The sequence below is a fragment of the Embiotoca jacksoni genome, unplaced genomic scaffold (genome assembly GCF_022577435.1).
Source record: "Embiotoca jacksoni isolate LCO1_2020_lvr unplaced genomic scaffold, fEmbJac1.0.p SCAF_3, whole genome shotgun sequence".
In the NCBI taxonomy this organism is placed as follows: Eukaryota; Metazoa; Chordata; class Actinopteri; family Embiotocidae; genus Embiotoca; species Embiotoca jacksoni.
In genome coordinates, this window is record NW_027185381.1 from 7935734 (window position 1) to 7949351 (window position 13618).

Genomic DNA, 13618 nt, shown 5'->3' on the forward strand with positions numbered 1-13618 from the left:
TATCTCATAAAAATGCCTCCAGCAGCACTTTATCATTTGACGAACTACCCTCCAGCCTTCACCTCTCTCATTGCAAACTATGCCCTTTTCGGTCCTTGGACTAACTCCACCTCCAGTGCTCTGACTTCATTGTGAATATGGACCCTGGCCCTTCAATGTAGGAGGCATAGGAGGACCAGATGTCAGCACAGATGATGGGGCCACAAAGACCTCACCACATCATCTGCCAACTGCCCTGACATCTGCATGCACAGTGCCTTTGCGGTCAATAGGAAATTGCCTCTTTAGGCTAATTTAGTACCCCTGTGCCATTGAGACTAAACACTGGAAAAAGCTGGTAGTCATCAACTGTTTCTATTGTAGAAATGCCAAATAAACGCTGAGAAGTCATCAGCCAGAATGCCTCTGATTTGTTTTGGTTATTAAAAAAAAGTCACTCATAGCGCCTGCTTTATTTTAACAAATGTCTTGTAAGGCTCGCATAAGTGAGTAATTGCGGGGGCAGGACTGGAAACTGTAGATGAATCAGCTGTGGAAACACTGATGTGTTTTTTTATTTAGGTTGGGCTGGTTGGGCTCGTGAGTTGCACATGTTGACGATGGCACTGAAGATATCCCATCTGCTTGAAGATATTTTGGTAAGAAATGCTGCAGTAACGGCTGGTGATTCCCCCAACAACGATGCCACTCACACGTAGAAGAAAAGGGGTGATTGTGTCCGGAGTAAAAACAGGATTTTCTCTGCTTTTTGACGATTTGCTTGTATGTTGAGGTCCAATGTATTTCAGACTACAGCTGTGTGAGGAAATAAGTTTTGATTTTAGATAACCAAATGCACTGTCCTGTAGAATCATCAACAGTGTTTTTATATATTTGTGGTAAAGGTCGAATCAGATCCAGGATCAGAATTATACAACTTGGAAAAGTTTTACTATAATAAACCTTTTCTGTACAAACTCATATTTGGGACATATTTTTAATATATTTCCGAAACGTTAAACAAAACTGTCTCTTCTTTTGACTAGTGAAGTATAAATTAATAAATCATGTATAGTTGTCTTGTTTCATTATCGCTTATATTTCTTTATACCTCACTGAACAGTAACACACATGCAAACACTGTTGGCTTCATGATTCTGGATTTGATGGTTCTTGTGTCGTGAGGGGGGAACACTTTCTCTGTCTAGACCTGCTTGTCAAACCATTTGGCTCCTGAAACATCTATTAAATGTGCACTCAGCAGAGCAGAGGTTGCCTGTGCTCGAATTCATATCATCGGGAGGCTGACAGCAGCTCGACTCTGTCCCTGCCTGCGAAATGTAAGGTTAAGAGGCGTCATGAAACCGATAGGTCTCTTTGGGAATAAGAGTTCTACTGGAAGGATTCAGCTCAACCTCATTCTCTCATTTCTTCTGGTTTTTTTTGTTTTTTTTTCCTCCTCTGAACAACACGAGGAGCTCTTAATGGGCCTGGATGACGTGACTGTTGTAGCAGCGGGTCACACCGCTGAAGAGAAAGGGGAAGGCCGAGGCTATCTCGCCTCTGGTTGTCGTCCTCTTACTCTTCTTCCGTTCCCCTTGAGGTTTTTCCTTTCACTCTCCTGTCTTTCGATGTGAGAAGCCAAGTTGATCAGAGTCTCGATGTCCTGTACTTTAGCTTTTCTTCCTGCTACCCTCCTTTCCTCTGCCTCTGTTCTGCTATAATTTGGCTCCCTCTTCATAAACCACTCTCATACATCTTCCCTCCCTCCCTCCCTCCCTCCCTCCTCTCGTTGCGCTCCAGCTCTCCCTCCCCTCCCTCTCATTCATGCGCCGGCTTCATCTCGACTTGTCATGTGGCTCTCTGCCTCACGCATCTGCTCTGCCGCTGAGCGGATACACACCACAGCTTTGTAAGTAGTTTGCTCCCTTTTTTTTTTTTGGTTGCTGTTGTTGTTCAATCTTCACCTGCCTCCTCTTCCTGTTCTTCAAGGCTTCAACAACTGTTGCTGGCTGCTCAGTATGGCTGAGGCTTGCTAGCATGCTGATGGGGCTCAGAGACACAGATGGACAGGATGATCACACGGGACTTAGAGAGATCTACCGAGAAAAGGCTGCGCACAGGGATGGATTAGACGAAGTGAAGTCAGGGAGAGGCAGAGCAGAGGGAGTCACAAGCCGGTGCATCATTACCATCTCCTGTCTTGAGTGTCAAGTGTTTGGAGAAGGGACTTTCGGCGCTGACGGGACGCCCTCTAATTAAGCCAGATATGTGGCTTTGGACAAGCTGGCTCACATTTTAATGAGAGCTCTTTATACAATGGAGTAGTTGCAGTTAGTTGCACAGTTCAGTAGTTTGGGACAAGAGTAGCAGTGTTTCATTGCTCAGAAATGCTTGTGTGCGAGTCACAATCTACTTTTTATCTGTTCATGTAACCCAGTCATTTTTGGGACAAAGATTTTAGTTAATGTAGTGTTGTCTTATACAATATCGTTGCAGCCTGTGATTCTTTTTCTCATCCTTGTGAATATTGAATTCGTCTTGGAGCAACTTTCTCAGCTTAAAATCTGTTCAAAGGAGTTTGATCCCGGTTACAGGAACTGTTGCTTTCCCTTGCTTCATTTTCCACACAATCCATTGTCTGCTTAGAAATTCCAGCCATAATAAAAGGATTTCTACATGATTATGGCTGACTGTAATAATGGAACCTGAGAGTGAAATAGAGGGAATTGCACACTGAGATTGAAGCCGAGGAATAACTGATTTGGTAACCCTTTTCTCATTTGCTCAAATGTGAAGAAGAAACGTCCTCGCTCAGCAGCGTTGGGATCAGAGTAGTACAGTTTGATTGGTGGTTTATCTGTGACTATTTTTGTTGTATGTATGTATATTAGATAATCCCACCCCTCCTCCAGCACATTTCTTTCTAATCAGATCTAAGCAGGAAGACACGATACACACACACACACAAGAGATTACAATCAAATCAGAGAGAATCTTTGGCGATATGTGTTAAGTTCTCGTTTCCAATTCAGCTCATCCCCGTGCCACTGCAGGCATGTAGCTGTGAGTCTGGATCGAGAGTGATACAACCCAAAATCCTGCTGCTGACTTGCAAGTGTATTAAAAGCACGATGTTTAACCTAAAGGGATTGTCAGATAGCAAGATTAACCAGGGAAAGAGCATCTGAAGGTTTTTTTTAGGGGTGGTTTATTGTGCTTATTTTCACTGGCCCAGACTTTATCCCATTACATGATAGCAAACTGGCTCCACGACAGGCGAGAGATCTCTGGCAAAATCCCTCTGTCATAGCTGATGTTAAAAAATACTAGCAGTATTGTAGAGACTAGTAAATCAGTACCTGAAGTAGTGGGACTTGGCCTCATGTTATCACTGAGGCCTCTTACCTCAGATTTTTTTTCTTCCATTATTCATACGTTTTACTGCCCCTAAAAATCGCCAGGCAGACTGTTAAGCTAAGGTGTGGATTGGCATAGCTCCATTCTTTTCCTCATTCCCATGTGTGCCAAACCATTTGGAAGCCAATCTCTACCAACACTCGAGACAAAGGGTGAAGTTACAGTTGCCACTTGTCCAAGGAGGGTGCATTTTAACTCGAAAAATTTATCAGAATTCATTCATGATTTATGATTTCCATATGATTCTCAAGGACATATGGACGAAAAACTTGGCTTTCCTTGTCAGTAAAGTACTTTTACTATAATACACAGCTGAAATCAGAGTGTAACCAAAGTCCTACCGTCGCATTGGACCAGTGATAGTTGTGTGGTTGAACATTCACAAACATGTACACGTTACTTTTGCTTTACAACATGCTGTAATAATTTGTCAGAGCTCAACTTTTTCATACTGCTGGAGTCTTATCTTAGAACCAAATTTGAATAGACAGCCTGTTTTTGGCAAACATTTGATGTAACTGCTGCCAGCCTTCGTGTTTTCCAGCGTACTCGAAAAGAATTGTAATGTTTAAGCTTGCTGAATCCCCTCAGGCGTGTTGTAATGAAGGGATGTTGCCAAAAAGCAGTTTTAAGTATGGATAATGTCACAAATCTGTTTCTGCACCCATGATTAATGATGAGTCATGATTTTAGCCTGGCACAGTTTTACTTTTGGTGGGACTGATTTGAAAAAGCAAAATGAGAAGCTAGAATCTCCAGAGAAAATGTTTAGCACGTTGGCAGACAGAAGAACTGGTGAGCCACATTTGATTGTTTTCTGGTGTTGGACATTCAGATTAAAGTGTGAAGTTAATAGGGATGATAACTGTAGTTTTATACTTTTATGGGACCGGTTGAATGGCTTCAATACTATCTACTAATGACAAACTCTTTGTCATTTGGTACCAAATTTTGATACCTCGGTTACAGCCACTTCGACACAGTTCCATTTTAAAATGCATTACTTTTGCTCGGTTTATGCAGGAGTAAATCTCCTCAGTGTCAGCGAGCCACAGCATTTACCATACGTGACCTCGACTTGTGCGGCCCGCACAGGGAGATAAAAACGCTCGGTTTCAACTTGACCAACCAAATCTTACTCTGGAACGCCTTGTTTCACTCTTTGCAAACTTATTTTTGTCCAAACACCTGTCTGAGTTAGACTGCAGTAACTGAAAGCTTCTTTCTGCACAGCCGGCTGGCCACTGACAGCATGTCAGGCTATTAGGGAACAACTAGGGTTGCACTCTCCCCCTCTAAACCACATACAAACTAAAGATCCGTACTGTATAATGTACACTCGAGAGCTGTGTCAGTGCTGCTCACTGACTGCTGGCCACGAATTATAGAAATGTCACCCGCTGTATCAAATGTTGCCGTGCTATGTAAGAAGCCCAGACCAGAAGGTTTGTCAGCATCGTCTGATGACAGAAAAATCCTTCATTATCTTCAGAGGGCAGCTTCAGCAGTGTGATGGTATCGAAAGCCTGGGATTTTATTCCTAAACTCCACAGATCTATCTGCAGTAATTCTCTTCAGACAACTCTGAAAAGCAGACTGGTCTGAAATGGAGTTTCATATTGCAAAAAAAAAAAAAAATCTGCTCCAGGAGTATCACGTCTGCAAACTTGAATTCTGCATATGAGGTTAGTTACGTTTTGTCACGAGTAGGCTATACATGATTTTGTTGAACTCTAGCTCACCTGTCTGTGTTGTTTCCCTTAACTGAGGAGCAGCACTGGTAGATGTCACTGTGCTCATCACTAGTAGCACCCGGCCTCTCACCGAAGATGCAAAACAGTTCGGAGATGATTGTTACAGACAAAGACAAGAAGGATTTCAGAAAGTAAAGAGACTATAGGGGAACATATGAACCAGAACCAACTAAACACACACACTGACCTGTGTGTGTTTAGTCACTACCTCCTTGTCTGTGTGGCGTAGACTCTGCCGCTGAACGCTGGATTATAAGTGGCGATTTGTCTGTGGTCTTCCACTGAGCCATGTTGTTGTGTAAAAGCTTCCTGTGCGACTTTGTACTCGACCACAGACTTATACTATATTCAACACACCATATTTAAGGAAAACACAGGCCTTACATTTTAAGACAGGCTTGCGTTGCAATCCCTTAAATTTAGTGGAGGATAACCATCAAACCTAAAGAGACAAATCACCGTTCGGTACTTTGAGTTTCGTGCTGTTTCGGGATGTTTTCTTAACAAAATTAGCGCACTGGATCATACAGGACTGCTGACATGCCATTGAGCAAGACAGAAAAGCCGACAATTGTGATCATATGTAGATACCTTACTGAGCTTCCTCTCAACAATACATGCAACCATTGCATGGTTTAATGCATGTGGTTACTTGGTATGTTTTGCTTGACAGCGATGTGTGCGATCTCAGAATTGTGGGATTTTAGAGTCATTATACCTTAATCCTGATTTCAAGTAGGCACAAATGAGGTGAGGTTACTTGCTTGAAATAGTGTTTGTACCACATGCAGATTTTATAGATTCAGGTCGAGTCCAATGTCAATGGATCTGGTCTGTTTTTCATTGTTGTTTATTTATTTATTATATTTTACTGTCATCATGCTGCTGTCCTGCAGGGTTGTTTTTTTTTAGTAGTTTAACTGTGAGCTCAACCTCTCTGCAGACAGTGTTAATTAGAGTGAGTCAGCAAATTATGGCTGCAGAAAGTAATCATGGGCTCAGGAAGGTGAAGGTGATCGAGTAGGTCAGGTGAAAGTGCCTCTCGAACAACGAAGCCAGCAAATCTGTGCTCACTGCTCTAATATTGGACCAAACAAAGACCACCATATGCTCCCAGCAGTTAACGTTATCATTCTGGGTGATTGAGCATCTTTTGGCCTCTCAATAAATAACGTGTTGATGCTTTTGTTCAGTTGTGACACGACAGAAATTGAACAGCCTCTTTGTCGTAAACAAACAGTATGAGTCTGAGACCATCTGGAAGCTTAATTTCCCTACATACTATGTAGATATTGAATATACCTTTCAGACAACAGCCACAGCAGTAATCAGTGCATTCATTTCAGCCCAGTCATGCTTTGAAAAAAAACAACAACAAAAAAACGTACTCCAGACTGTCAACTAAAAGCCTGTTTACCACAGAGTGTGCCAGTTGAACATTCAAACTGTTATTATATTGTAAAAGCAGCAACACATGATCAAAGTGTGTTACATAGTGTCTCCCTCAGAGGAGACAAACCAATAGGTATGTCGGAGCGGTGAGTCCTGCGGACGGGGATTCACAGGTAGCAGATGGACTACTGGAACCAGCTGTTGTTTACAAGGAAGGAGGGAGGGATTGTGGTCAAAGCGGCTTCACTGAGGCAGAGGCATGCGTGTGACGGCACCTGCAAATAAAACACTTGGATTGAAACCTGCTGAAATGTGCTAAACAGACAGTGTTGCGCTGATATATTAAAGTAGTGAAGAGGAAAGTCACAACAGAGTGGTAGTAAAGAAAAGGTTTGATAATGATAATTACGACAACCAAGACGGCCTCCTTTATAAAAGGCGACAGAGGAGCTGAAAACAAAAAAAAGAAAGAGTTCAGTAATGCTGCTGATGTCATTTATCGCCTGAGCCATTTAGCCCGTGACTCCAGCTGCTTGGGTCAATTGGAGGTAAGTTTATGGGTCTACCGGGCAGCTCCCAGGTGTGTGTAGCTCTGAGAGTGTGTGGGAGGGCGACGCTGGCTAGAGCAAGTGTCATCCTACTGTTTTTTAAAAAACAATAAACGCTAACGGAGAGCAGGCAGCTTCAGAAATGCTCTTCATGAACCTTTCATTGTCTGAATCATGTATATGTGCTCTTTAGCTGTTTTACACTCACTCATGATATAACTAGTTAGCTCTTAGCTGAGTATTTGGCTACAACCGCAGCTGATGACCTGACTGAGAGTTCCATCCCGGCCCTGTTAAAGAAAGATGCTATACAACTTTGGTCTGGTTTAGATTTACTTCGTTTTGTCCATCAGTTTATCTGTTATTTAACCCACCGAATTAATTATAGTCTTCTAAACACGGACCAGTACAGTAAGGAAAGTAATACAAGTGAGCACATGATGATGCAAGTTGTAAACAAATATTCAATAAGACCAGTGGCCAATTTGTTTTTAAAACTAGGTGTTGATTTATCTAATTTGCAACCGTAACTGTATTAAGTTGGTCAAAAAATGTGAACCACATTGTAACTCTGCAAAATCCCATGGATTTATGCAGCTGTTGGCGTCATAACTTTTATTTTGAGTATATTGAAATTGAAGATTCCCTGGTATTATTTGCCCCACTGGACTCCATTATAGCAATAACATGTATCCTGCTATTGGTGAGAAAACTGGAATCATAACCCAACCCTAACCTAGAACCAGAGGACGCTGGCTCACGAAGGTATCATTTTGAAACCCAACCACATTTATTCATTTTATGAGCTCACTAATGTAACAACAACAAAAGGATTTCCAAGGATTTTCTCTCCATATTCCCATTTTGACAGATCATTTTTCCATTTTATAGCAAATAAATAAGCTCACGAAAAAACTCAAAGCTCCCGAGATGACTGAGGTTATTTTAATCCCCCAACAACATGCCTGGTCCTTGGCTGCATTAATGCAGAACGGTTTTTAAGATAGAATCCTCAACATGGGGGCGGGGGTATTGCATTATTTTCCCAAGTTTTCCATGGTTGCATAGCAACACATATAAAGCCACCTATTTTTTTTGTGTCCAATGTAACACCTCAAGCAAATCCTACAGTAAAAGGAGGGTTGAGTTTACAAATTGGCTGAGCAGTTTCAATTCAGTGACAGAAAATATAACTTCCCTCCTCAGCTGGCATTAAATCCACCAACTGGATTAGGAGTGCTGTCACTGTCCAGTTTATTTTCAGCTCATGGGATGCTTTGCATGCTGCTCGGTTGAACAGTGTGTATGTATCTAACAATGTAAACCATGACACACAATGACCAGTGAATTATGCCTTCTAAAGGCAGTAAGAGGGAAGATGTTCTTTAAGTTCATCTTAAAAGCACCCAGGATCTCTACAAAATATGTTAATATGCATTTTATTGTGTCTCAGCTTTTCTGCACTGAAGAAGAACATGTTCCCTAAATGTACCACTAAATCTGATAAGTGTCATGACGCAGCTGTTGTAGAGCAGACTGTCTGCACGGAGTAGTTTACTCTGAAAACAGCACCTGAAGAGAACTTTCAGCTGGAGAAATCTGGAGAAATGTGTCCAGGCTATGCAAGATCAGACGGTTTATACAGTTATTACAGCAACTATGAAGCAGCCATATTAAATGCCTACAGCAAAGTTTCACGCTCTCCATCTTGTGCTGTTTGCCAAGGAGATTAGTTTTAAAGATGTGTTTGTCCTACTGTAGGAGAAGACGAGATCGTTGCTAAGTACAAGACCTCGAGGCTACTTGAAGCTCAAATGCGTTTATATGCATAAAGTTGCGTTCATTTGGGTAAAAAAGTAGCGATGGCTTTTTAGATGACTTTACCGGGGTGTTCGGTGCACCAGTAAATGTGATATGTGTGCTGTAACGTCGTGCCACAACAATGACTTGCTCTGAAAATGAGCCACAGTGTTGCGAGACGTGCTCCAGGCGTAGAAACAAAATGCTCTCTCCTCCTCGTCTCTCCCTCCATCTTTGTTTTACTCTCTCTGCTTCTCTTTCCATCGCCCTCCCCCTTTTATTCTGCTTCTCATCACGCTCGTGTTTTCTGTTTATCTTGTCTTCCTCGGCCTTCTGTCTGTAGGTTCCAGCAGTCGGGGCTCTCTGCTTCGCCGACTGGGACTCCATGGCTGCCAGTGCTGCTGCTTGACTCGTCGCACTTGTGAGTTTACTTCTGTTTTGTGTGGCTTCGCTCGTGTGACGTGGTCTTGTTTGTCCGTCTGTGTTTTTGTCACATTGTCAGCTTAGCATCCACACTTCATTTAATCCACTACCAAACCCTCAGCTTGTCCTCTGCAGTATCTGCCTCTCCACGAATTAGGCACTCTGAAAGTTTATGCCAAGAGATGGTGGTTACTCCCCGCGGACCCGAGTCATGCTGTGATTAGCTTCTCACGCTGTGTTCATTATTCTGCTGATTCCACTCTCCACGCTGCTCCAGCACACTCAGGCATTAGTATGGCAACAATGGCTTTCTCCAAAACAGGAACTTTATGCATGACGCCAACTGTTCCCAACTTCATGACTGGCAGTCCATGATATTGGTTACAGCTCCTCGCATTGCACTGGATTTATCCCTCTAACCATATTGGACATAAGATATGTATATGAGCTGCTGTAATGTTTTTGGATAAATGGGTTCTCAACTGCCACTGGGCATGATGTCCTGAATAACTGCAGGAGCAGATGAGATGTACTGCAGCTAATGCATGCACCGGAACGTTATGTAAATATTCGATTTTGCTATTATGTGTGGGAAATGAAAGCATAACGATACCCTACAGGCTGAAGATATGCACAAATACTATGCTTTAATGATTGTTAGTGTCTAGTTGGGTTTTACATTTCCAGGTTATAAATTTCTTAAAAGTAAATCTACACCCCCTCACTCGTACATAAATCAAGCAGCAACTTCTGGAGTTGAAAAGAGGAGAGTGAGGCTGCATCCAAAAGCGAGTCCGTCCCCGTAGACCTCGGTGTTAAAAATGACTTTACAGCAGAAATCAACATGTTTACAGGTTGGTACAAAAACAAAAACAAAAGGAGGGAGGGGGGGGGTTATAATTTATAATTTGTCCATGGTTAAAGTTACACATAGTTAAAGCCAGATGACAGGTAGGTGCCGTTCCAGTCGTCTCACTTCCTGCAGCCTTCAGCCGTAGACTGTCAGCCAGAACCACACAGACGGAGACTGTTCAAGGTGCTGATTTCAGAAAACAGGTTTCATCCGGCCCACCTCAGCTCCACCCGGGCACATCACCTCTTTGCTCATTTTTGGATTAGCGGGGAGTGAGCTGAGTCAGGCACTGTCAAGATGGCAACTAACTGAGCTTCAACTACGCTAATCAGGAAACCTACAGTTCACAACACCGAGGCTACGTCCACTTTTTATTTACAGTCCATGATAACAATCCAGAAACCTGATTTGGTCTCCACAAACATTTTTGTTTGCTGGTTGCTGTGTTTGTGTGATGGTCGCCACTCATTGGTTAATCAGAGCTTTTTCAACAAAACACCGACGGGCGGTGAGACTGAGATGTTGTGGTCCTGTAAAGGCTGCACAACTCACTGATTATTCCCTGCATGTTTTTTCACTGTAAGCGCCCAGTTCACGTAACTCACAGACTTCTGATCCAGGGTCAGTATTAATGTACTGACTATTGCGGTGCATAGTTATGTTCAGTAGGAACTGTTCATCCAGGCGTTTGTGTTATTGTAATTGTAAGGATTTAGCTGATGACTTACCTTCGCTAACACTGTCATGCACTTATTACCACACTAATGATCTCTGTCTCCATATGTCTCTGAGCCGGCTGGGTGAAAGCAGCCATCTGTGCTGTTGTGTCTCGGCAGGTTTGGGTCCTGCTCTATTTGCCGGAGCTCAGTCTCTGCAGCTCCCACCACAGATGTTGCTGTGAGTGTTTCACAACAATAGATACTTCTTGTTCTGCACTTGACCTTTTACAAAGAAACAGCAGACAGCTATCTTCTGTTTAGTGTTGCGTTTCTTTGGTGCTTTGTATTCAGACCTTGAACAAACACGCACACGTGCTATGTTTGGATAAACAATCACATGGTGTTGGCTTTTTCAATAGTAATACTTTTTACCCCCTTTTTTGCAAAAAAAATAACGTGGAGAATTTCATAAGAGTAAATTTTGCTGTGAAATTTATGATAATTCTTAAAAACTTCCTGGAGAACTCCACTATTGCAAGAAAAAAAATAAAAAAAAATCATGTAGTAAGCAGCAAACACTAGCTGGCAGCAAATCTCCCCTCACAACCAGGAAGCGTGAAATCGTAGTCTGTTTTTTGTTTTAGGTTTTTTTTTCCTCCTACTTTTTTTTAATGAGAGCCGTCAGGTGAAGATTTCACACACCAACTGGAACCGTTTGGGGCCGGTTGGAAGAAGCAGCTCGTTCAGGCAAACGCGGAGGTGCTGTACCTTGTATGAAAAGCTGTACAGAGCATACAACTCTCTGTTCCAAAGCTCACGACCAACAGGCATCCTGCTGCCTTCGTCCTCCGTGCATTTCACCTGCAAGCGTTGTGGCGTGGGACGGCATCGCCGCTCTCCCGCTACCTCCATCCGCTCCCGTCTTGCCGCTGTTGGTTTGTTTTGCACTTGGCAGTTAAGAGCAGAGTTGGTGTTGTGTTCAGTTGTAATTGGATGATGTGGTATTATCTTGCGAGCTCTTGATGCCAGAAGTCGTTTCTCGGCCCACTCCCTTTCATCACCTTCCTCAAAGCTACGAAGAGAAATGATCGCTCGCGTTGCAAAAATTAAGCTGCGCGTCTCCCTCCAAAACCAGTTGCGAGAAAATGTTGTAAAACAACGATGGGATGGTCAGGGATTTGTTGTTGTTTCTCTTGTGATAACCATTATAATTATCATCAGTTTATAACTATTTTTCTTTGCTCTCTTGCTGCCGCAGGTTTTCCTCGTGTGACCCTGCCAGAATTTGTTTTAATACTTTAATCGAGTTTATGGAAGTTAATCTCTGATATGAAATGGAAACTTGTTAAGCACTACATTGATTCATAGGTTTTTTTTTTCTTGTGCTTTTCTAAATCAAAAATTTTCCTCCGCCAAAGTCTTGTCACATTTTGGGAAAAAAAACTCCCTGATTTCACAGACCGCAGAAAGACAGCTGGGAATGCCTCCCAACCCGAAGCCAGATTTTTGGATTAGGGTAGCCATTCTCCAGAGAGCGGGCAGAGAAAAAAAGACAAAGCCATGGTTAAATCATTAGTGAAATAAGCCTGTCCTCCATTACCATCAGCCGAACACAATCCAAACCCACCATGGGAAAAGCAAAAGAATTTCTTCTCTCACAGAAACACTGTTTCTTTTTAGTTGTGGTAATTGGGAACTGTTATCAAATCTGTTCCCTCCTTCTCATTTCTCCCAGAGTGGAGCACCGCAACAGAAACAGGCGTTTGTTCTTTGAAGAAAGTAGGACAAGTTTTTCCAGCAGCTTCAGTTTTGTCTTGGGGCTCTTCCTGTCTTTTGTAGCTTCCTATATATTCAGCCTATATCTTCTCATGCCTGTTCTCCAGAAAGACTCATTAAAGCCTGGATAGGCTCGTGTTTAATGTAGGATGGTGAAGAGTCATAGCTTTGGCCTGTGTTACATATTTACATGTATGTGAGGTCTTCCGACTGTCCATATTAATATTCTGAAATACTGTACGATGTAGCAGCGTTGTCACAACAAAGTTATTTGGACCATGCAGATAAATACTTACATCGGACAAAGCAGTGCAACAGCTGTATTGCATTCTTGGCTTTTAAAAGCAGGTTTAATCAAGTATATAAATACATTGATTACACTTTATTGTGCTGATTTTCAAAGAAAAATCCTTTCCGAGTTCTGACATTTTATATTCATTAAACTATTGTTTGTTATATAAGAGGACTCTGATTTTCTTTCATTGCATCTTCATCTTTACATTGCTTATTTTTGAGTTCGACATTGAGCCCCGATTATTCCAGCTGATTTTGGTCATTTGCATCTTCGTTGGAGCCGTTCCCATTCATCTCTAGAAGAACAGCTGGATGATAGAAATGTCATATTTCCATCAGTATTATCACGTCACTTTGAAGTTTGACTGGCGCTCTTTTAATGAGGTCATCTCATTGTTTCCCCTTTTTCTGCTTCTTGTTTGTTGCCACGGGAACGGAGAATTAGCGCCAACAACTGTTTATCTGGACGTGCAGGACTTTTTGGTGCATTTCACTGAGCAACTGTTGACATCAACCTCATTGGATTTAGTTGCAAATCCAAACAGCACAGCCAATAAATTATCTTCTTCTTCACAAGGTGTATATGTGTTATGAACCTATGGTTAAGGTTCAAAGACGAAAGTGGCATTAAATGAACAGAACACATTTTAGTAATTATTTGCAATTATTTGTAGGCGAATCAAAACTCAACTAAAATTCCCCAATTGAGATGAGAAAGCA

The 13618-nt window shown here is 42.2% G+C and overlaps 1 protein-coding gene across 2 annotated transcripts in view; it reads left to right on the forward strand.

Annotated features, from left to right (window-relative positions):
• peak1 (pseudopodium-enriched atypical kinase 1) overlaps positions 1–13618 on the forward strand; it is a 105491-nt gene that overhangs the window by 44611 nt on the left and 47262 nt on the right. The window contains exon 3 of one of the 2 annotated variants that reach the window (XM_069162427.1): positions 9237–9314. The exons of the other annotated variant lie outside the window; for it this stretch is intronic. The gene's annotated coding sequence lies outside the window, so the exon portion shown is untranslated. The remainder of the gene's footprint in view (positions 1–9236; positions 9315–13618) is intronic. 2 annotated transcript variants of the gene reach the window in all.